This window comes from Elgaria multicarinata, chromosome 1 (assembly GCF_023053635.1).
Source record: "Elgaria multicarinata webbii isolate HBS135686 ecotype San Diego chromosome 1, rElgMul1.1.pri, whole genome shotgun sequence".
In the NCBI taxonomy this organism is placed as follows: domain Eukaryota; kingdom Metazoa; phylum Chordata; class Lepidosauria; order Squamata; family Anguidae; genus Elgaria; species Elgaria multicarinata.
Window position 1 is genome coordinate 38139084 of NC_086171.1, and position 23674 is coordinate 38162757.

Here is a 23674-nt window from a genome sequence, read left to right on the forward strand (position 1 = left end):
GAGTTACAATTTCACATGCTGGGGAAAGCTAAAGAAACTACCAGATTCTGCGTAATCTCTGGAATAAGGTATTGTAGTGTGATGATGATATTGATGATAATGATGATGATGAAGATGAAGCCCTGATTAAGGCTGTTCTCTCTAGTGGACATACAGCCATTCTCATGCACTACAGAAATAAAGCCCGGGGTGCCAATCATATGCGCATCTGTTAACACCCCAGCAAGCTCAGCAGGAATTACTTCTGAGTAAGCATGCAAAGGCTTGTGCTGAAAGTACAAGTAACTGCATTTGTTTGCATCCAACCCCATGTTCCCCTTGCCACTCCCATTCCTCCCCTGTTTGGTCGCCATCTTTGTATCATTCTTCTCACGTTGGTTGCCTGCCTTCCACACTGTTGAAATGTAGCTATGAATCAGGAAGTCCCTGCTTAGCCTCTTATCTCTACCGTGGAATCATAGTGGTGGAAGGGGTCTTGGAGGTCATCTATTCCAACCCCCTGATCGATTCAGGCTCTGAAGTGCGAGATGCAGCTAGAGCATCCCTGACAGGTGGCCATCCAGACTCTGCTTAAACACCTCCAGCGAAGGAGAGCCTACTGCCTACCAAGACAGTCTGTACCACTGTCGACCAGCTCTTACCATTTGGATGTTTTTCCTAATGTTTAGCCAGAATCTGCTCCTCTGCAGTTTTTACCCACTACTTCTTCACTTTCTTTCCAGCAGAGCTACTAGCCTGCACTTGCTACAGGTTTAGTTCATATGCCTCCAGGCAGGAAGACAAACACAGCACAGCCTGGACAGACATACCTGGGAATAAATCCCATAGTACTCAATGAGACTTACTTCTGAGTAGGCATGTATAGGATTACACTGTAACAGTGCACTTTATATATTCTACTCAGAAGTAAGCCCCACTGAGTACTATGTGACTTATGGCCAGGTATGTATGTATAGAATTACAGCCTAAAAGTCTTTAAGGAAAGCTAACAGCTAAATCCTCTTCATGTTTATTCAGAAGCAGGTCTCACTGCTTTCAATGACGCTTGCTCCCAAGTAAGTCTGTCTAGGATTGTAATTTAAGTTCATAAGATTTTAACCTCCTCAAGATAGCATCTCCTCTTCTTTGGTGTATTAAGATCATAAGAAGAAGAGCCCTGCTGGATCAGATCAAGAGTCCATCTAGTCCAGCACTCTGTTCACACAGTGGCCAACCAGCTGTCGACCAGGGACCCATAAGTAGGACATGGGTGCAACAGCACCCACTTGTCCATGTTCCCCAGCAGCTGGTATATATAGGCTTGCTTCCTCGGATACTGGAGGTAGCCCATAACCATCAGGACTAGTAACTATTGATAACCTCCTCTCCAGGGATTTATCCAACACATTTAAAGCCATCCAAATTGGTGGCCATCACTACATCTTGTGGTAGCAAATTCCATAATTTAACTATGCGCTGTGTGAAGAAGTAACTTCCTTTGATCGCTCATGAAGCTCCCACCAATCAGCTTCATGGGATGACCCTGGGTTCTAGTATTATGAGAGAGGGAGAAAAACATACACCTCTGTCATGTCTCCCCTTAGCCTCCTTTTTTACCAACCTAAACAATCCCAGCTGTTGTAAGCTTCCCTCATAGGGGAGATGCTGCAGTCCCTTGATACTTCTAGTTGCCTTTTCCTACACTTTACCCATCTCTATTCTGTAATGTGCCATGAGCACTGACACTGTTGAATTATGAGGATGGTGATGTTTTTGTTATGCAAGTTCAATTTAACCAGTGGGAATTATTTCCAAGTACTATGGTTAGGACTGGGCTACCTGGTTGTGTTTGAACATAACTTTTTAAACTTACCACTCCCATTCCCCTGTCTCCAATTATACTCTCACGTTAATTTTAGTGTTAACTTTTTCACTTCCATACCCTTACCTTTTCATGGTGACATAACATCTGCTTTTAGTTCCATGTGGCCTTTATGATGCTTTCCAATGTGCGTCTGTTCTGCTATATTTATGACTTAGGATGGGTTCACATGCTGCTTAGAAGTAAAGTGCTAAGATTCATTTATTTATTATTTATATTTATTTATTTATTGCACTTATATACCGTTCCCATAGCCAGGGCTCTCTGCGTGGTTTACAGAAAAACGCGCTAAGATTCATATGAAGGATGTCTTCCTTTGAGATCTTCGTCCAAGTATTTCTTTATATACTGCATAGTTCTTTTTATTACATTTCTATACTGCTCAATAGCCCACGCTCTCTGGGCAGTTTACAAAGATTAAAAACTATCAAAAATGCATTATATCAAGTGTAAAACCATTTACAGACAAATATATTATAAACAGAGAGCACACACACAGTGACAACATATATCTGAAACAATTTCAAACAATCGACAGTACGACCAATTCAGGACCTGATTAACTCATAATATGCTGCCAAAAGCCTGAGAGAAGAGAAAGTTCTTAACCTGACAGCAAAAAGATAACTGTTGGCGCCAGGCAGGCCTCGTCGGGAAGTCCATTACATAATTGAGTGGGGGCACCACCAAGAAGGCCCTCTCTCTTGTTGCCAGTCTCTGAGCTTCCGTCGGAGGAGGTGCTTGGAGGAGAGCCTTAGTCCATTTCTACACCAGCCCCAAAATGCGGGCTGGTCATGGCCGAGTCCCTGTGCCCACTGTTTGGGACTCCCAGGAGAAAGGAGGGATGAGAACGGGTTTTCCCGGAGATATGTACTCCCTGGGAAAATCTGATCATCCCGAGACCGCGGGAGGTGTAGCCGTCCGTCCCAGCTTCCTCCCTTTTCACAGCAAGTAGCGAGGAGCAGTAGAGGGAAGGAACTGGGCCGGGGCTTTTAAAAAACAACAACCACACTCAAGTTTCGTTGGAACGCATGTGTGCTCAGATCCTTTTTTTAAAAAAAAGGCAGGCGCAACACCCTCCTTCTTCCCAAGATGTCGCACCCGGATGTGGACTAAGGGGAGGATCTCAGGATCAGGATATCAGGAGAACCTCTCCCCTCCCTCCCTCCCTTTACACCAGGCTGGTGTAGAAATGACCTTAGATGCTGAGCATAGTATATGGGTAGGTTTCATGTTGGGAGATGTGCTTCGTCAGCCATTGCAGTCCTGAGCTGCGTAAGGCTTTATAGGTTAAAACCAGCAACTTATATCATGCTCTTAAATTTTATTATGTAATTTTCTGGCCCTGCATTCCTTGATTTTATGTGAAGTTTTAATGTTCTTCCTGTTCATCGTTCATCCGTTCCTGCACCTGGCAGGCAGAGGGTGTGATTGATAAATTCAGCACATAAATAAATAACCATCCTCTCTTGACCCATTTAGGCATACTTCTGGGAAACTGCGCTTTCTGGGTATTCCCCTTCTAAGGGCTGTGTTATAGCTGGGGAGAGCCTGTGTGGATCTAGTTATTACATTTCTGTACCAACCAATCGCTGAAACTCTCTGTGAGCACACGAGAAGCTCACGGAGAGAATTGTCTAAGCCTAGCTATATAACATTTGCAAGCATTGGCGGGTAGGGATCATTGCTTGTCCATTAAAGCTTATTAATGTTCCTCTTCTGGTAGTCAATATCCAGCGCTTTACTGGAAGAAACTTCTCTTCCTCCCAGGGGCCTTGAAGAGCTGCACTTTAGACGGGCGTGAGAGATAAGCTGCCGGTGCCCTCGTCCACGTGGCTTCATTAGCCCTGCTAGCTTTTGTGCATATTTCAATTTGCCATTGGATGTCTTGAGTCTGTAAGGCTTTGGCAAAGGAGATCTGGGAAAACCGACATCTGCTTAGCAAGGTCTGAGCTCCCTCTGCTGCCCTGGGCTGCATAAGCCATTGCTGCTACTACAGCTCTTGTCTTCATCTTGGCTGTTTCTTAGCCTTCTAGAGCCACTTAGGGTTACCCAAAGGAAGGAATACAATCCAGCATTGATGACTTTTTTTGTTTTGTTTGGATACAGCCTGGATTTTTACAATACACAGCTCTGTCCTTCATTTAGGGCTGAATATCACTGCTGCTATTATCATTTTTTGGGAGGCACCGTACAGATTTATTTTGTGCTATGCATTTGAAGCAGAAATTGAGTGCTGGCAAATTAGTCAACAGCCTGCATTTGGAGATCCCTACCTGCGCCTTTGCCCCTTAGAAGTGTGTCTTTCCCTGTTGTACCTGGAGAAGGGATGGACACGTCTGTTTTGCTTGCTTCTTCATTTGAATTTTTTAAAATCTCAAGTTTTTTTGTATTGCGAAAAGGAAGGAATTTGCAAATTTGGGTAAATTGTTATGAAAAACAAATCGAAAAGAAATTCTCAACCCTCTGCACCAGCCAAATTCAATAGGCAATGCCCAGCGTGGAGAGGCCATGTTGTGCCTGCCTGCCATGTTAAAGATGAGGAGCATGTCAGGGGGAAAAAGAGGAGGCCACCCTAAGTCAGCACTAACGTGGTTGAATGCATGGGTATTCAAATCTAAACTTTTAAGAGGTAAGTACTCCAAGCTCTAGACCTGGGTTAGATCTCATTCCATGGCATTACCATGATGGGATCCTGATGATTTGACATTATGGCCACAGCTAGACCTAAAGTTTATCCTGGGATCATCCAGGGTTCGCCCCTGCCTGAGCACTGGATCCCCTGTGTGTCACCTAGATGAACAGGTTTGACCCCTGGACGATCCAGGGATAAACCTTAGGTCTAGCTATGGCCAAAATGTAGATCTGGCCCTGGATGGACAAATCGACAAATCTCTCACATTTTGCTTTTTAAAATTTCAAGTCCTTTCTGTTTCGGAATATGAAGACCTTTGTGAATTTCGGTAAATTCATATCAAAACCAAACTGAACACACAATTCTCCCCATCCATAAACTAGAGATGGGGCTGATTGAAACTGGGACCTTTTGCATGGAAAGCATGTGCAATGTCACTGAGCTACAGTCTTCCTTGATTCTTTTGCTGTTCTTTTGGTTTTCCCTCTCTCTGGTTAGCCCTCTTTTCTGAACCTGCCAACCTCTCTCTCTCTCTCCTGGCTTGCTTCTGATCCTGCCCAGATTTACCATCCGGTCCCCTGACCCATGCCCCTTACATCCCAAGCAAACCTCCAAGAATAATTAGGATGCCGTCCAGTTGTCCTAGCATGGGTAAGTTCCTTAGCAAAATGAAGGTTGCAACTGTCAATGTTATGCCATTTCTTGTTCTCATAGTTAATGGATTTCTTTCAGTGTGAGGTTCTCTTCTAAAGTCTTGAAGTGCATTTTGTTGGAGCTATTCAACGAAGAGGAAAACGGGGCATTTTTAGTAATATGACTCTGAGTCATCATATCTAGCTAGAACCCCACTTAACCTTCAGCCATGCTAACACATTTTCGGCTGTATGAACATTAATGACTTCTTGGGCTGCAAACTGGAATGTCGTTCCGATGCAGATTTTGCATTTCATATTATTGTATGTTTAGGCTGCAATCCAATATACGCACTGTCTGGTAGTAAATCCCATTGAACTCAAAGGGACTTCTGAGTAGATATTTATAGGACTGGGCTGTTAGTCAACAAAACACTACAATAGGAGTAGATGAGTCTGGGCTTAGAGTAACTTGGTGATACCTTGTGACTGTAGAGTGAATGAGGAATAAAGAGATAATGAAATCGTCTGAAGTAGGAAAGCAAGAATTAGTGAATCGTTGCAGTTCCCAGAGTTCCACCTGAAAGCTTGTTCTGCCTCGTTCCCATTCCTGAATACAAACTTTTATTGTTGTTGTTCAAACAGGAAAATTGCACACCCAAATGTGTACTTTCTCCCCAGTGATTAAAGTGTAAAAATGCATAGCTTTTTTAAATGCAAATTTTAAAATTGCTCATTTTGCTAACAAACCCATTTTGCAAACATGACTTCAAGCTGAGAGCCGGTGTGGTGTAGTGGTTAGAGTATCGGACAGGAACTCAGGAGAGCTGGATTCAAATCCCCACTTGGCCATAGAACTCATTGGGTGACTGTGGGCCAGTCACTGATAGTAACTACTGCTGGGAGGCGCCAGGTTGGGGAAGCCGGTGTACAGCTATGAATGGGGGATCATGTCTCTTCCTTTATTCTAAAATGCAGCTAAGCTGCTACTGAGATCATGGCCCTACTCCCATTCACACACTCACTGTTGCTTAAATGCCTTTCCATAAAACAAAAAAAGGCAAAAAAAAAACCACCCTAGCGCAAGCCAGATAAAGATAATTCTTTGGATGACAGAGTCTGTGTAGGCAGTGAAGAAATTCCTGAAGTGTAACAGTGGTAGCAATAAAGGTGAGACAGAGTTGGATTTAAGACCCTCATCATCTCCCTCTGCGCAGAGGACCAATATCTCTTAACTTTAACTGGATTTGCATGCCAAAATTGCAAAGAAAACAGGCCTCCAAATCCATCACGCTGCCTCACCTTTTTATTAGGAAACGCTCCCTCATCGCCTCTTAGAACAGAGGCTGACATTCATCTCTAAGGGAGGAGGAGCCCAGCAGATACAGGGCTTCGTATTTTAAAAAACCTGGTTGCTGGTGTAGGGAATGTTGCCAAGAGAGACAGAAGCTGTCTATAGCTGATCATTGGAAATCAGACAGATGCCTCATCTTCCAGCCCTGTGGCAAATAAATTTCGTGGGGAAAATTGGCCATGTAAAACCTGCAGCCCAGTCCTCCTGTCGGGTTTTCTGATCCCTCAGGCAAGCACACATTCTTGCAAACTGACACGGGACACCCAAATCAGCGAGACTTCTTTATTGCAGGAAATCTCACGGCAACAGCATAATGGTTACACGCTTTAGAAAACATAGGGCTGATGAACTCCACACAGAATATCCATGCCGTGCAGAGGAGAGTTCCTGCACAACAGTTGTGTGGCGTGTTGTGTAGAGGGCTCTGTGGAGTTTTCTGGTGAGTTGAGTTGACTTTTCCCACTGGCTACAGAGTTCTCTGGCAGGAGCAGCAAAAGGAGGGAGTGTCGCTCTAGGAGAGCTGCCGGGATTGCTTTTTCTCAGCAATGGCTGGTGGGATACCATCAGGAGGACTGGGGGAGGAGAGAGGGTGGAGGAACTGTCAATAAAACATTGTGTTGGCTTTTACTCAACTTCTCAGGAGCCCACAGTCATACAATGGTGCAGTTAGAATAAGTTATGTGGGGAGCACCTCCTAAAAACTCAACCGTTGAATGGAGTTTTCACACTGTGTTGACTAACGTGTTGTCTGTACTGATCCTCTCTTCCTTATGAAAATTCCAAGATCAAAATGGCAAACCAAACCATGCTGTATCTTTCAAATGCTGCCTCATCAGCACACCAATGGAGTGTATATTCTTCAACCTACTTTCCAGGGTTCAGTAAGGTGACGGTAATGGTGATTGAGGGTCCAGAACCTAATTGAGGCATCCTGGGATTTTGGGAGCTAAAGCAATGTATACTCTGGTGAGGCACAAGCATGTTACTCAGGCTTGTGTGGAACAAAAACACGCTTGCATATTTTGTAAAGACACCCCCCCCCATCCCTAACTCATGCTGCAGTGCACATTCCCTTCATTTGGTGAGCATCCTGATGGTCTTCCATAACGCCTTATAACAGCCTTTCTCAACCTGGGGCGCTCCAGATGTGTTGGACTACAACTCCCAGACTGCCCCAGCCAGCTCTTCTGGAGATGCAGTCCAACACATCTGGAGCGCCCCAGGTTGAGGAAGGCTGCCTTATAGTAATGTCTGTCTGACCACCTTCTCCTCTGGAATTGCTGAACCATAATGGGGAGGTAAGAGATCGTTAGAAAGCTGAGAAGGAAAGCAGTAGACAGTTTGGAGAATCAGCAGACTTTAATTCAGTAGAGAGTTGTCCCAATGTCCCATACCCTGGCCCTCTGGGGAATAGCACCGCTTTCCTTTGCTTTACGGAGCTATCAGCCTTTGTGACATCATACCAATCATCAACCTAATCTCAGATCTATTTGCATTCCAGTAGACCTCACATGGAGGAATGGGGCAAAACCTGCCATGCTTAACAGACCTGAAAGGAAAAGTATTTTGCTAGCATAATTTAGTCTCTTAGGTCATTGCGGTTATTGGGTACTTGACATATAACCTGTGATCCAAAGAAACAAAGGTTACTTTGGAAAATACTTTTTTTCTCTCTATCTCAACTCATGATCATTAAAATGAAAGTAGCAGAACACTCGCTACTGGGGTGTATTACAAAGATTGTAACAGGAGTTATATCAGTCTTAGCTGGATAACAGGACTGGGAAAACTTTCATGACCTTGATCTCAAGCCTTGCCCTTAAAAAAAAAAACAGAGTAAGATCCATTCTCCTCCCCTCTTATTTTTGCAGCTCAAAGTATACTTGAGCTGCCCACATATTTTTATTTTTCAAGATCACTCATGCGATGTGGATGAAGACTGCTACAATGAAAGGATGCCTCAGATAAATGAAATGCTATTATTGGTGATAGTACGGTACCTGTCCACCCACACTTTGCTTACCGTTTTTGCTGTTCTATCAATCACAGATGTTGAATCTCTGCATGGCATTTCATGCTGATGAGTAATCGTTCGTTACTATACAATAGAGATTCATTCCTATCCTCATGTCCACATAAATTCACCTGGTGTATGAAATTACTATAGTACAGGGCCTGAGGACCTTTGTCTTAGGCCACAGCTAGACCTAAGGTTTATCCTGGGATCATCCAGGGTTCGCCCCTGCCTGAGCACTAGATCCCCTGTGTGTCACCTAGATGAACAGGTTTGACCCCTGGACGATCCAGGGATAAACCTTAGGTCTAGCTATGGCCTTAGTCTTGTTTAGATTTCAGATCCATCAGGTTTTCTTCATCCAGTCCCTAATGACTAGATAAGAACTGAGCCTACAAAGCTGGTGATAGACGAGAAGTGGTATGGATGAAGTTGAACAAGAGAGAGGAAAAAAAAGATCCAAAAGAGAACACTATGTGTATGACCAGGGATGAACATGGGGTACAGGAACACACAAATAAATCCATTTCAGAAAATGTTGCCACTCAGCTCCAAAGAGACAAGCTAAATCAATATTTTAGTCACTTCTAGAGCTTCATCTCAGGCCTTAGCTAGACCAGGCGAAATCCTGGGGCGAACCCTGGGATCGTCCCTGTGCGTCCACATGACACACAGGGGATCCCGGGATCAGGGAGGGATGATCCCCCTTTTGCCCTGGGATTTCGCCCTCCGCTTTGGGCCCGCTTTTTCCGCGGTCCCGGGCTGAGCTCGAGACTATGGAACGTGTGTCCCGTTGCTGCGGCTTGACCTAGCTCCACGCGATTACTCATGCGGAGCTGGGAGTGCTGCGCCCGTCGGGGGTAGGGTGGGGGGAGTGGGGAAATTAAGTTACAATTAAAAAAAACCCTCACCTTTGCGCACGACCGTTCGTGCGCTCCGTCTTCTTTAAAAAATTAAAAAATGGTGGGCGCGACACCTCTCCTCCTGAGGTTGTCGCGCCTTATGTGTAAATGGAGGAGGGATCTCGCATTAATCACAACGCGAGATCTTCCCTCCTCCGTCGTGGAATAGTAGGTAGGTCTAACTAAGGCCTCAGACTGGGTATCAGTTAAAAATGCTTCTGTGTTTGTATATCAAATCTGCCATAAAGAACCTATATTTTTCCTGGTCACAAATAGTACACTTGTTTGACCAAAAAGCACCTTTGTAATTATGGTGCGTAACCCAAAGGTTGCAATGTTCATGACTTATATCCCTAAATCTCTACAGTCAGCTCTAAGAGACACAGTTGCTTCTCCGTAAAAGAGTCTACAAAATGCTGGATTGTTTTGTTCTGAATTCACCAGTTAATCACCCACTGCTTTTTATTTCAGCAAGAGTGATAAATGTCGCTTTCCTAGCTTCTGCCGACACAAGCTGGGACTCTATTAGCTTGTTTTGAGACCCATTCCAAAAATGGTTCCCCATAATCAAGGTGGAACTGCTCAATGGAGCATGGAGGTAAATTAAATGGCACTCTGTGGACCGCTCTCTCATATATATACTGATGCCACAGTATCGCTTGTTGTTTTAAATGGGAACAGCAAATGGTTTAGTTCAGAGTTTAGCCTCTTCGGGATTTCTTCACGTTTCCATGGTTCAGGTGTGTTCAAAAACCTGGAACATTCTTTTCATTCTGGATGTTTCTGTGAGTTGCAGTGACAGCGGCCTGATAAGAGGGGGGCACACGAGGGTGTGATGGTTGTGGCACTTCAAAGTCCTGTCTGACTCATTTTCTTTGAAGTCTTGCCTTAGGTGTCCTGGTCAGCATCTGACTCAAGCCGATAATCAAAAAGGCTGAACGCCTCAGACATAATGGATGGCGGGGTTGTGTTGCAGGAGAAGGATACCTTGCTGTGGAAAGAGGATAATGCCATTGTACTGTTTGCAGCATTTTATAAATGGGACTGGTGCGGGGGAGTGTGTAACTAGTGAAGGTTTTTTTAAAAAAATGTCAGTAAAGGTTTCTGAAATGCTGGGTACCTCTGGAGGGAGATAGTAGCTTTGCTGCTGTCAGAGTTTTGAGGGAGGGTTGTTGCTGTTGTTTTAAACCCAACCAATGAACCAGTGTTAGAAGATCTTTCCTGTACTGTTTTTTTTTTAATTCAAAAAATTAAAGTGCACAGGCTTTGTAGTGGCAGAATGGAGCCACCCATAACCAGTTATGTTTCAGCTCCCACCCAGTAGGAGACCCATGCCACGTGTGTACCCCCACTCCAGGGCTGGTGGTTTGGAGGCATGCAGTAATTTGGGCAGCCTCAGGGCCAAGCTAGACGTGAAGGTAAATGCATCTTTGCATTTAATGTGCATGGTTGTTGTTTTTTAAATGCCAATAGAAGATGCTGGGTAGGTGCATGATCATTATCAGGATCACAGCAGTGTGGGGGGAGGGCTTTAGCCCTTTTCTCCCCTGCTGCAGTCCTATTGAAACCTGGCCTTCCATAGTTGCTATTTTCACTAGGAGGAAGGCTCGCATTGGCAACAATGAGGGATTTCTTTTCAGTGCAAACAGCAGCTTCAAAGGAACACTTTTCGTTGGTATCACAGCAAGGAAGGGAGAGGGCTAAATGCCTGTTCTGATCCTGATAACGTTCCAGTATTCACATTTTTAAAAACTGGGCTCATTAAATACAAATTGCATCTAGTTTGGTTTCAGGGAGCAGCTCAAACTTGCGCTGGGGAAGCAAATCACTAAGATCCAAGCCACCAGCTAGGCGGAAGCTTATTGGCCTCCTGTATCACCTGACCTCCAGCCATAATATGTCATCTGGCCATCACAAGATGGCACTGAAGTGCAGTACAGCACAAGCCAGCCTAGTAAAATGCCTGGGTTCTGTTGCCGGAGTATGTGGGACACTTTAGCCACAATAGTAAGTTGGTGTAGTGTCTGGGGTGGTTTTCTCACCAATAGAATTTTCTCACCAATAGAATATTGCCGTTTGAATGGTGAGAAAATGTAAATCCCCTGCAACAGATGTTCCGTCTCCAAAAAGAATAGCTTGAGCTACAGATGAACAAATAGCTATGCAGTTATTCTGCTATAAAACAGCCAATTTGAAAGTCCCAGAATCTGAATTCGTTCCCCAATCCACATGGCCAAAATAGTCTATTGTATTGTCTAGAAGATAAAGTCTGAGAACAGATTGTCCAATGCTTTATATGAAACCCCCCTATGACCTCAATGATTTTACGGGAGATCTGTGAAAATTGATGAGCAGCTATGATTGTGCTGGTGGTGCTCAGGGAATGGAAAATCTTTCCTCAACAGTAGTGATTTTATATGTAACGGATAGCATGGTTTTATTTGTTCTGTCAGCACAATAAAAAAAAATCAGATGTCATTTTTTTAATGCATAAAGTTGATAAGCTTCAGTAAAAAACACATTTTCAATGGGATTCAGTAGGGCTGTTAACCAGTCTTAACAATAATAGTCAGGCACAATGCTGAATCAAGGTAATGGAAGAATGGAGGGAAAGGCAGAGAGGAAAGTCAGGGTGGAATTGAAAAGAGCCCATGATCCCACCGGCTGCTCCCAATCCTAAACTATAGGTAGCATTTTACATGCATACAAACCCCATGTGAACATTATGTGAGAATCTATGAACATTAGGTCAAGTGGGATAAAAGTTATAATAAATATAAAAATTATAAATAAATAAAAGTTATATTAAATAAAAGTTATAATAAATAAATAAATTGATAGATAAAATAAGGCATAGCCTCCTGAATAATCCTTACAGCACTACCTGATACTACTTCCATAGTTTACGTGTAGAACCTCAGGCCAAATATGCCCTGCCTTTGGTCCCAATCCAGCCTCATGGGGTTCCGCAGATGGCCATGCTCCCTTTCCCCATCAATCATTTGGTAGTTTCCTGGCTTTTGTGCAGTTCTCAATCATTCTTAAAGGTTGAAATGCCCCTATTAAGGCTTAGTTACTGGCTGTAAGAACTTTAAGCTAAATAAAATGTGTTGGTACTTTTGATGCCGCCCCGCCCACCACTGGCATATGGCCCCTGAGTAGGGTGACCATATGAAAAGGAGGACTGCGCTCCTGTATCTTTAACAGTTGTATTGAAAAGGAAATTTCAGCAGGTGTCATTTGTATGCATGTAGCACCTGGTGAAATTCCCTCTTCATCACAACAGTTAAAACTGCAGGTGCCCTGCCCTCTTTTAAATCTGGTCACTCTAGTATAGCTCCTGCACCTTTAACTGTTGTGATGAAGAGGACATTTCACCAAGTCCTCTATATATACAAATGACACCTGCTGAAATTCCCTTTTCAATGCAACTGTTAAAGATACAGGAGCCCTGTCTTCCTTTTCATAGGGTCACCCTACCCCTGAGAGAGTCTTTGAAATGGAATTTGGCCCTCAACATGAAAGAATTTCAATACCCCTGGTCTATGAAAACACAACAAGTCAGCTGTGGACAGCTTGTTTTGTCTATTTAGTTAATTTAATAAGTTAATGTAATAAGTTAGAAGTGGCCTCCCTGCCCTCCCTGTGGGCTTTCCTGAAACATCTGGCTAGCCACTGTTGACAAGATATTGGAGTAGTGGAACCCTTGGTCTGATCCAGCAGGGCTCTTTTTATGACCTTAAATGGTTAGAGGTAATCAATTGGAACAACGAACGGGAAGACTGTAATTTAGGCCGTCATCCCATTTCAATTTCATATTGACTTTGTCCAAATTATGCCAAATTTAACTTAATTAAGTAATAAAGAAATCTGATGGTGTTTGGTGCAGCTGGGAACAAATTACTAACTGCTAGTTTATGAAACCGACCAAAAGATTTGTGCTGGGATTTCAGGAGCTTGCGTTGTCTGCCAAAATCATCCTAAACTGGTGGGCGGGGTGGGGGCAGTGGAGACATGGAATACATGCCTGGAACTGAACTCGATAAGGATAGGTTGAAGTAGCTTCCCAGCTATTGCTTCATACATTGTTATCTAAGTTGTTGGCTATAGCAGACATTCCTGCAAACACTGTCGTAGATTAAAGGTCGCTGATGTGCATAGTCACCATTGGAAACATTTGGAAATCCTAGCCACTCAGCAGCTTGCTTGAAAACGGTGAATTTGAACAAAAGGCAGTTAAACAGATCTAAGGACTCATTAACTCATGAGAGGGTTCCTACGTGTTGTATGAGTTTGTTCCTTATTCATGGTATTTCTCTCCAAGTCCTTTTTTTAAAAACTATAGTACAAAGAAGCAAGTGAATTTGTGTTGGGTGTATTTCCAAGTGAAAAAAAGGAGAAGCAAATTTTGTAGATGCTGAACTTTGTAGTTGTAGGTTGAATTGCCTGTCGTGTTTCGGCCTGTATCTTTTCAAGGCCTTCTTCAGGCTGTTGTAGGAAGATGTCTGCAAAAATCTTCTTATCAACAGAATGTCTTTCTCAGATTGTTAATAGCAATGGGCTCTTCAACCTACAAATAAAAAGTCCAGCATCTTGAGAATTTGATTCTCCTTTTTTTCACCTGACTTGGGTGCTTTTCTCCCCCTGTTTTTGATTCGGGCATATTTCCAAGCATTTACAGTAGAGATGGAACAGGACAAGTAGGTGTTATATGCAGGGTGTATTAACTCGCATTGAGAACCTCATGCTGATTACGGTCTGTGGTTGCAAAATAAGTGAAGTAAAAGTGAAGTAAACCTGATGCAGATTTTCATAATTTGACTAGATTTTCATAATTTGACTAGATAATTTGACAGAGAGCTTTGGCTATTGGGCGGTATAGAAATGTAATAAATAAATAAATAAATAAATAAATAAATAAATAAATAAATAAATAAATAAAAATAGATATTGTTGGAACATCTTACCCTTGGAAAAATATCCAGTCTTTAAAGGAGTTTAACATGTCTGCTCAGTTGTGTTACAGGCTAAGACATCTCAGTCTTTTGGAAAAAGACAGCAGATAAAGGTCTGAGGTGTTCTTCTCTTCCACAATAGCTCTTGGAGTGTCATCAGACGGGTGGATTTTAATGCTTGCCTACCGTTGGGAAACACACGACAGTCATTTCCCTCAAAATGGATTACCAGGGCCAACAAAAATGTGTCAGGTTTCTTTATATATGGAATGTGGATCTGTCTTTTTTTTGGCAAGCTTCTGTATTAAAGCTACTGTCTCGCCTTATTGGGAGACAATAAAGAGGTCACCCAGTGGGCTTCCATGGCCAAGTGGGGACTAGAACCCAGACCTCCTGACTCCCAATCCAACACTTTAGCCACTACACCACACTGGCTCTCAACTTGTTGGTAAAGAGCGACTCTGGGTGTCCTCTCCATCTGTTTTGCCCTTGGAACGGGCACGGTATAGGTAATGGGGGTTCTTTGTTCCAACCTGAGGCCATGTCCTTTGATGACATCCCTAATGTTCCCTTATTTGTCTTAGTCCTAATTTTTCGAATTGATATCATATCATTTCCCCCCTGTTGCTAAGTCTGGGGCAGGGAGAACTGCATGCTTGAGGAAGTACATCATTAGACTAATGGCTGCTGCCGAGGAAATTAAAGCACTAATGTGCTACTTATTAAAATCGTGGAAGTTGCCAGGTTATTTTTTCCGTCTCCCACATACATACCGAATCCATGAACAAAAGGTAACCAAAGTTCCAAGAAACATTTTAAAATGTGTGAAAACCTACAGATGGAGAAGTGTGATTGAGAAGGAAGGAATATCACGTAGGAAAAGTCGATTAAGACTTTTCTACCAGAATGGGAATGCAATACGTTTCTTAGGACCAGCCAAAGAGCATACTAATATGCAGGCTTTTGAGTTCTACAGAGGTCTTTTTCAGGATGGATGTTCACCCCACCCCCAAAACCTCACCTTAGGGAAGGGGAAGGAGAAACATTCACAGTTTATATCATGCTAAAGTTGCATCAGAGAAAGTATTTTGCAGATTGTAGTGCAATCCTAAATGTGTTTACTCTGAGATCCAGTGGGCCTCATGGGGCTTATTCCCTAGTAAGTATGTTTAGGATTGCAGTGCTTACTTGGTGAGATTGTGGTAGTTACAGAAAGTTCTCAGGAGGCAAGAAGGTGTGCTGGATTAGAGAAGCAATGGACACTCTGCCTTTCCAAATAAATGAGCAAGTTGTTACTTGAATCTGTCTCTAACACTAGTCAGAACTCAGACAGGTTCCTTCTAAGGAAGGCAGAGAGAAGAAATATGGTAGGTTAATTTTCAGTGATGCACTAATGATTGAATCAATAGAACACCACTACCCATTTGTCTTTAGTGGTTGGAGAGAAGGGTATGTTTTCCCACCATAGACAAAGTCTTGTAATGATAGCTGCTGGAAGATCTGATGGGCAGATGCTTGAATGCGTTCTTCCTTCAGTACTTGGGTTCTCCTCTTGGAAGGTTAAATAAACAAGGGATTACTCTAAAACAGGCAAAAAGCATAGGTAGCCATATTGTTCCAAGACTGTGGGCCTTGCTAGACCTACCGGGTGTTCCGTGCTTGAGGAGGGGTGAAACTGGATTTTCCTGTTTAGGTGTGATGCCTCACAGTCCACACGTTGTGTGGATTATCCTGGTGCTGGAGTGGGGTGGTTGCGTGAGTTTGCTCCGGTTGTGGTGCGGTTGGGTCAAGCACGGGTCGCGCAGCCACACCGGCCTGATTTTCGGGTTGTTGTTTTTCGCCCGCGGCACGATTTGCGCAAGTGCAAAAGAGCGCAATCCGCGTAGATCGTGGCCGTGGCTGAAGTGGTGCTGCTGCTTTTGTTCCTTGCCCCCCCTCAGGCTGGGCACAGGGGTGCCAGTTGGGATTGGGGGATAACCCACAGGGGGCGTGGCCAGCGGTGGCAGGAGGATGGGAACAAGTGGCATTGTTGAGTGGCAACACTGACAAGGCAGGGATGCTGTCATTTGCTTTCGGGGGTGATGACAGGCGTACTGTGATCCGAGGGCAGTCGTCTGCATGGGCACTCTGCGCCTACATATCCCATCACGCCTCTGAGTTTTGCCGGCAATGACCGGCCCTGTGCCCTTCCCCCGCCCCCATCCCAATGTCCTTCGCACCACATGTATTCAATAAAATGCATTCAAACTGCACGACGTCTAGTCTTCCAGAGTCTACCCCGAAGGGCAAACCCTGCTCATTGGCATCGTTAGCAGAAAGAAAGGGAGGGGCTCATCAGTTTCCGCACCAGTGGAGGTGCGAAACCGGCGTCAGCAGCCTGGCGCCGTCACTCCCGCCCCCCAGCAAATGCAGTCGGAAGGATAGGGGAGTGTATTGACACAGTGCAAAGGGGCCCCAGGGCAGGGGCCCACCCCTGGGCTGATGCCTGCCGCCGCGTGGGCGCTGGAAAATGGCCGCCCACCCTCGCTTGTTGCCCCCTTACAGCCAGCTGCCACGTACCCACACCAATAGGCACACAGCCCTGCGTGCCTCTACCGTGCCCGTCCTTCCCCGCTCGCCTTTACATCATCCGCACAGCCTAAACCACCGGCTTTAGGATGGTACCTGTGGCTGCCCACTGCGCCAGGTCACCAACTCCCATTACAGTTGGATGCCCGCCTTCCCAAAAAGTGACCCACACAGAGGTACCGAGCTGCACATATCCCACACATCCACCACACCCCCCCCAACAGCTCGCCACACAGTTTTCCGGTCCTCCGTTCGTGCGCAAAGCGGACCTGTTTGGTAAAAATAAAAAACTGCAGCCGCTGCCACAGCTGCAGACGGGGCACAAATTGAGGAGGAGGTTTGGCCGAAACCACTGGCCACTCCCCTTAGCACGCCTTTTCCTGACCAGTGCTGACCTCGCCGGAAACTGCGCTGACCTCATTTCGTCCCACACCTTCGCCTCCCGTATCCAAATTAGCACGCGCCGATAGAAAAAGCCGGGCTTAAAGCCGTTTCATAAAACACGCCACAACAGAGGTTTCACCACAGGATGAACACGGATCCCGGCGAACGTCATGTGGATCTGTAAAGACGCCGGCGGTATGTAACGCGCGCTACAACCCTGTCTAGCAACGGCCTGTGACTCTCAGCTCACATACCTGGTAACATGTTCAGTTGAAGTCAGTGGTATTTACTTCAACGTAAATTGTTATATGTGAGGATATTGGGAACTCTAGGTCATTGGATGATGAGAAAGAGGTACCAGTACTTTACTTCGCTGCCACCGTAGCAGATATTTCTGTCCAGCCAGAAGCTGTATCTACAGAGCTGAAAGATAGATTTGTTGAGCTATAACGTCAGGTGATCCATAACTCTTCTTCAGTCTGGAAACCATGACTTGCAACCCTACCATTAATTTCAAGAACTTCCCTGTATCTCAAATATCTGCTCTGCCTTTCTACCCTTCAATAGAGCATAGCCTTTCACCCCATGCCTTTCCTGACATGGACTTGTTTATCCAGCTCTTGGTTCGTCTTTTAGCCTACCCATCCCATGTCCATTTTGATCCGATCAGGTTACCCTTGATTTGGCTTCCAGATTGCTCTAAAAAGACACATTGCTTGACTTCAGGTTCCAATCCCCTTAGCAACAGGAGGGTCTTACAGGGGACTATTCTGAGAAGTTAATGGCACCTGCAAACACTTTGGACTACCAGTCTCTCCATTCAGCTTTATGCCTCAATGATCAGTCTTCACAGGAATGTTCTGGTTGGTCCCAATCACAAAATCTTGCATTCGCCTCTTGTGTATTGACGATAGTGTGATAATCCAGATTAAAAAAAAACCTCCAAGAATGTGTGGTGTAATCAAAAGTGTGTGCAATCAAAAGAAGCTACAAACAGAATAGGGAGAGCAATTAAAATTCTATTTGTTGAATTGAGTATGAAGCAGTGCTTAGATTGACAGCAAGCATTTGCTAAGTTCCTTCTACTTTAGGCCTAATATGATTCTGAGTTGAATTGAAATGCAAAAGTAGGCTGTATCCTTATCTTCCCATCCGGAAAGCTTGTTTCTCCTTACTTGAAAATGTTCCTAGAATGGTCCTTTGCCTTCTAAGCTACTACTAATATTTTTGTTCTAGAAAATGAATAAATGAAAGAAAAAGAAATGGATAGCTAGATGGATAAATCTTGCATCACTTGTGTTATGTCAGTTGTGGGGGGAAGGCTGGGCATTTAACTAAATCATCCAGATGGGACGAAGTTGAAAAAAGAATAGAGGAACTGCTGATGTGTGACCAGAACTGGCAAATGTCATTGCTTCTTTGAGAAGAACCTGGGAATTGTAGATGCTGCTAGGCTTGTTCTCAAATGTAGTTCAAAACAGGGGCAATATTCTTCCATGAGACCTTCATGATTTAAGAGCATACCAGCCAATATGTTGTGATTGCCATGGAATCTTAGTGAGGTGTCTCTAATTTATTTATTTGCTTTTCTATATCGCCTTTCCGGAATCAACCTAAGGTGAATTGCTCTTACTGCGTGGAGTGTTTCCATGCCACCGCTAAGAATCTGGCAATAGCAGTGAGACTTTCCAAGCTGTACCTCTAACTCCCCCCAATTTTACCCAAATTTTTATTTATTTATTTATTTATTTATTACATTTATATACCGCCCCATAGCCGAAGCTCTCTGGGCGGTTTACAAAAGTTAAAAACAGTAAACATTAAAAATATACAAAATTTAAAACCATCAAAAACAACAGTATAAAAACAACAGTATCCATTTAAACAACATAGGGGTTGTTTAAATGGGGTCCGTTAAAAAACAAACTTAGCGTTGTTAAATGCTATTAAATGCCTGGGAGAAGAGAAAAGTCTTGACTTGGTGCCTGAAAGATAACAGTGTTGGTGCCAGGCGAGCCTCATTGGGGAGATCATTCCACAGTCAGGGGGCCACCACCAAAAAGGCCCTCTCTCTTTTTGCCATCCTCCGAGCATCCCTTGGAGTAGTCTCTTCCCCATCTCTGTAGAATCTTCAAACCAGGAGCTAAGGAAGGTGGGTGCAAAAGGTAAGGCGTCTGGACTACTTCTGACTCTCCCATAACTTGAGCACTGAGATAAGCCCTGGCTAGGAAACACAGATCACGATTAAGACTTGCGGCTACATTACTCTGCCTGTCCCCCATATCTGCAGAACCATGAGTGTGCTCCAATGGATTGGCTAAAATGAGAGCCATCCTAAGGCATGAATGTGTTAGACAGTTACCAGGTTCACGTTATGGTCACCCTGATTGGTTATCAGTGCTTTGTTTCAGGACTTGAGTGTACCTTTCCCCAGTCTGTTCTCTTAGCAGCTAAGGATCCAACTCAAACGTATACTGATCCTATGCGTTCCTACCATGCTATGGCTCCACATAGGGTCACTTCAGTCCTGGACTAAATGGCTGGGAGCCCTGGGATGTGACCTGTGGGACTGGAGGACAGGAAGCGTTGGTGTATCATGAGCTAGGCTCCTGGAGGACTACAAAGACCCCACAAAGGATCTCTTTTCAGTCTGCTTTTGAGGCTGTGGAGAAAGGATGTTGCTCCATGCAGGCTGCTATTCATTGTGTTCTAGAGGGTGCTGTGTTGGGGTAGACCGTCCTAAGCAGCTTTGATGAGAAAGGCACTGAGAGTTCTTCCTTGAGTCTGCTTGTGATGGGATGAGTTCAGTGACATCACCACGATGTCACTGCAGTTGCCATCCATTGATTGGTGCCTTTCCCCCATGGATACTCTGGAGATGTCACCAGGGCACAAGATGATAATGGGGGGCGGGGCGTTATGCCAGGGATGTTGTGGGAGTGGCTGTCCGTGTTGCCGTATTATCTCCTCTTTCTACTAGTATTGTTTTACCTCTTGCTTTGCAAGAGGTAAACATGGGCGTAATGCCGGCATTGACAGACAGTGGCTGGGGCTATTGGATTGTCCTGTAAGAATAGCAGCAGTTAATTTAACAGAAGGCCAATTGATGATCAGCGCTTTATCATCGGCGTTTTGGTCTTGCTTTGATCTCATCACTCAAAACTTGATGCTCGCTCAGAACTTGATGCCACAGTTATCGCAGAGCCTGGGGAGGTGTACAGTGCCCCGTCTGGTCATGTTTCTTGGGATCAGTTCCAGTTGTTGCAGCCTGATGATGTGGACAAGATGCTTGAATCAGTCCGTCCCACCACATGCAAGCTTGACCCTTGCCCATCCTAGCTAATTCGATCTAGCAGAGGTGGATTGGTTGGGTGGGTCCAGGGCGTGGTAAATGCCTCCCTCTGTCAGGGAGTGGTGCCTGCTGCCTTGAAAGAGGCTGTGGTGCGCCCTCTCCTGAAGAGGACCTCCCTGGACCCAAAGGTATGTGAGAACTACCACCCCATCGCTAATATCCTCTTTTTGGGCAAGGTGCTTGAGTGGGTGGTGGCCTGGCAACTTCAGACGTTCTTGGAAGAAACGGATTATCTGGACCCATTTCAGTCTGGTTTCAGGCCAGGGCACAGCACTGAAACAGCCTTGGTGGCTCTGGCTGGCGACCTACTCTGGGTGAAAGACAGGGGGAGGGCTACCCTGTTAATCTTCCTGGATCTCTCGGTGGCTTTTGATACCATTGATCATGGTATCTTACTGGACTGGCTCTGTGAGAAGGGAGTAGGAGGCACTGTGTTACAGTGGTTCCGCTCCTACTTGCAGGACTAACTCCAGAGAGTGGTATTGGGGGATTCCTGTTCCACCCCATGGCAATTAAGCTGTGGGGTGCCACAGGGCTCTATTCTATCCCCCACGCTGTTCAACATCTATATGAAGCCGTTGGGTGAGGTCATTAGGGGTTTTGGGGTTGGGTGCCATCAGTATGCTGATTTTATTTATTTATTTATTTCACTTATATACCGCTCCCATAGCCAGGGCTCTCTGGGCGGTTTACGGTTGATACTCAACTCTACTTCTCCTTGTCATCAGAGTCAGCTGGGGCTGTGAAGGTGCTGGACCAGTGCCTGGAGGCTGTAATGGGCTGGATGAGGGCCAATAAACTGAAGCTGAATCCTGATAAGATGGAAGCTCTGTGGATTGGTGGTTCCCGAGTCTGGGAATTGGGTAAGCGATCTGTTCTGGATGAGGTGGCGCTTCCTCTGAAGGAGCAGGTGCGTAGCTTGGGAGTACTCCTAGATCCATTGTTTTCACTGGAGGCCCAGGTGGACTCCGTGGCACGGAGTACTTGGGGTCAGCTTCGGCTGATCCGCCAGCTACGCCCTTTCCTGGACAGGGACAACCTAGCCACAGTAGTGCATACACTGGTAACTTCCCGATTAGACTACTGCAATGCACTCTATGTGGGGCTGCCCTTGAAGACGGCTCGGAAGTTGCAGCTAGGGCAAAATGCAGCAGCTAGACTGCTGGCGGTTACATCTTACAGAGACCACATAACACCGATCTTAAAGGAATTGCACTGGCTACCTATACGCTTCCGGTCGGAATTCAAGGTGTTGGTAATGACGTTTAAAGCCCTAAACGGCTTGGGACCTCGATACTTGAGGGAGTGCCTCTCCTTATATATGCCTGCCCAAGACTTGAGATCTGTTGGAGGAGCCCTTCTCCGCATCCCACCAGCACAACACATTCATTATGTTTGGACAAGGGAGAGGGCTTTCTCTGTTGTGGCACCCCGACTGTGGAATGCCCTCCCCATGGAGGCCCGACTGGCGCCAATGCTCATTTTATTCTGGCGCCAAAGCTTTTAATGGTTGAATTCACTAGGCACATTGATTTAACTGTTTTAATAGTTTTACTGCTTTTAAATTATATATCGTTTTGACTTGGTTTATGGTTTAATTTGTTTTTAGCTGTGTATATTTACTATTTTTATACTGTATGCTTTTATCTGTACGCCGCCCTGAGATCTTATTGATATAGGGCGGGATATAAACGTTTTAAATAAATAATAAATAAATCACGGAATAAAGTATGCTTTAAAAGTGTGCTTCAAACTGATAGTGGCCTTAACACGGTACCTATATCTCGGAAGCAAAGTGCAGGTCTCTTCCCAGATTACCCCTACCCTTGACCTCGCTGTCCTCGCTGCACTGATGTCTTTGGTCCCAACACAATAACATAGATATATTTTTCTAACTCTCTCACTTACCGTATATACCATCTACTTCTCACATCTGCACAGTTTTGTGCTTCCTCTCAATACAATTCCCATTAACCTCTCTTCCTAAACCTAATAGAGTAGGCTAGAGGATTCTTGTAATCAAATCTAAATTGTCTGAAGCGTGCTTGGCATGGAGCCCTTGAGCATCAGATGAAACTGTTGTCTGTGTTCTCCTGGGTTACCTTGTGTTCCCTGCCATCTCTCTTGTTGCGTTGTTCTGGGAATTGAAAACACACCCAGACACCGGTCCCCATCTGTTGTGGTAGCAGCAGAAGCACTTGCTGGCTCAGAAATGTTTTAATTTTGCTTGCTTTTTTTCCCTGGGAATATATACATACATATATTTCCCCCACCCCCTGCTTAAGTGCACTTCTATGGATATTTCAACCCAAGGTGCAGGATTTTTCAGAGCTGTAAGTAATGGATTTGTATGAGTCATCTTGTGTTTTTTTCCTAAGGCTGTAGGAAAAGCAGATAAATTGTGCCCATTAAAAGAGAACTATGTATGTTTAGTGTGAGACCAAGGCTGAAGGAAAGAGACATTTATTAGAATATAAGGGAAAGGCTTAATCCTTGTATATTTTACTGAGTGGGTGTTTTAGACAATGTTTTGTCTGTTCCGCATGCATAACGGACACAGAGACGTTTTTTCTTGATTCCAACAAATTGAAAAGCTGTACATCATGTTCTTTTCCTAGTTGTTTTCCATCCATAACTTTTCCCCTTCACAATCCGAAGAGAGAGATTAGATATTTGAGGAGGGGGGGGGGGATAGAGTACAAGAGGTGTGGGTGAGAATAGGCTGAATGTTTGTTTAACCATCTGTTCTCTGTACCCTGCAATGTCTGTCTCCTCATTCTGCTTGTTTGGTAGAAGCAATCTCAGCTTCCAAGCACTTGCTGTTGCCAGTTTTTTTTTGGCTCAGTGGGAAGTGCATTGATTGCAAATGTTGTTGTTGTTATTGTTGTTGTTGTTTTAAAAAAACTTCCAGTTTGAGATTTAACAAAAACATTGGCTTTATAGAAAGACTTGCAGATCAGGAAACTTTGGGTATCTCTCAGATATGCTGCTGCTACTGCTGTTGTTCTAAATCTCAG

At 44.6% G+C, this 23674-nt stretch overlaps 1 protein-coding gene across 3 annotated transcripts in view; it reads left to right on the top strand.

Moving 5' to 3' along the window:
* Window positions 1-23674, top strand: part of PRKAG2 (protein kinase AMP-activated non-catalytic subunit gamma 2) — a 256792-nt gene that overhangs the window by 31945 nt on the left and 201173 nt on the right. The gene's annotated exons all lie outside the window — the stretch shown is intronic.